This window comes from Etheostoma spectabile, unplaced genomic scaffold (genome assembly GCF_008692095.1).
Source record: "Etheostoma spectabile isolate EspeVRDwgs_2016 unplaced genomic scaffold, UIUC_Espe_1.0 scaffold00569913, whole genome shotgun sequence".
In the NCBI taxonomy this organism is placed as follows: domain Eukaryota; kingdom Metazoa; phylum Chordata; class Actinopteri; order Perciformes; family Percidae; genus Etheostoma; species Etheostoma spectabile.
This window is the reverse complement of record NW_022605419.1, coordinates 6,048-7,308: the sequence shown is the minus strand read 5'-3', so window position 1 is coordinate 7,308 and position 1,261 is coordinate 6,048. Positions and strand designations below refer to the sequence as shown.

Sequence of the window (1,261 nt, the reverse complement as noted above, 5' to 3'; positions counted from 1 at the left end):
ACCATGTACACCAGTTCAGGAGAAATACATATACAGTTCTGGTGACATAAGGAAACAGTGACCTTGACCTTTGACTTCCAAAATCGAAATCAGTTCATCCGCGACTCCAAGTGGTTATGTATGCCAAATTTAAAGGGACTCCCTCTAGGCATTCAGAGATATTGCATTCACTTCACAAGAATCAGGAACATGGAGGCAGCAGGTGTCTCCAACCACAGATCCAGAGCCAGAAACACCTGCAGGAAGCGATCGGAGTTGCTTAATTTTCACAAGTACAAAAGGCTCGGCCAAACAGCAAAGCCCACCAAAAAGAGTTTCATCGGGGGTTCCCCTTCAAGGAAGTCTTTAGTAAAAGGCGAAAGACTTGTGTATTGTGAAGAGAAACCAGAGTGAGTACAGCCATCTGCTCGAGAGCAGCTGAAAACCCTAGTCGACTCAGTCCAAACCATCACGGTAAGCCTCACTGGGTGTCCAAACTAAAATGATAAGATGCAACTTGGTAGACTCCTTACTGATGTTTATATCTGATTTTACTTTTTTAAAATCAAGGCATTAAGATCAATTTCCAAAAGATGATTTTTTTTAATTCCTCTTTTAGTCAACTTCAGCATGGGTTCCTAAACGCATGCATACCACTGTATGCATGTATACCTGCATGCAATTCAAAATGTAGGCCAAGTATGTACTTAAAAAAAAGAAACACCCGTATTGATAAAAAAACAGAATTTGACAGCAGAAAGCACCAATTTAAGGACAGAGAAATCAGGAATATCACATAAAAGATAGTGTCAAGGTCTACCAAATGTTGCTGTTGGTTGATTGGTTGCCACCGGTTCCCAAACCTTTCCTCGAAATGTCACTCCCAGATTATCCAGCCCCTGAGCTTGAACAGCAGAGCAGAGTGGCGCAGCGGGAGCGTGCTGGGCCCATAACCCAGAGGTCGATGGATCAAAACCATCCTCTGCTAATTGGTATGCTTTGGAGCAGTATTAAGTGTGTTCACGTTTATCAACGCATCCGTTTCTGAAGTGAAATGTCTACATTTGCTGAAGAGTAAACTTGATGGCATGTCAACTTTATTTCATCTATAAAAATGGAAACTACAGTTCTGATACCTGCCGTAACACCCATAAAAACTGGAGCATAATGCAATAAATATACTACAAAAGTGCTTGTTGTGCTATCTGATAGCCTGTACTCGGATTGAATACAACTCAGCTGACCGCGCTGCGTTCTGTGATAGTCACAGCGCCCCCCCCCC

At 42.6% G+C, this 1,261-nt stretch overlaps 1 non-coding gene across 1 annotated transcript; it reads right to left on the bottom strand.

The window, feature by feature from the left end:
- Window positions 1-281: 281 nt before the first annotated feature.
- LOC116685509 (U5 spliceosomal RNA) lies at window positions 282-391 on the bottom strand. The gene has a single exon (XR_004330969.1). It is a non-coding gene; the product is annotated as a U5 spliceosomal RNA (small nuclear RNA).
- Between the last annotated feature and the right edge of the window lie 870 nt (window positions 392-1,261).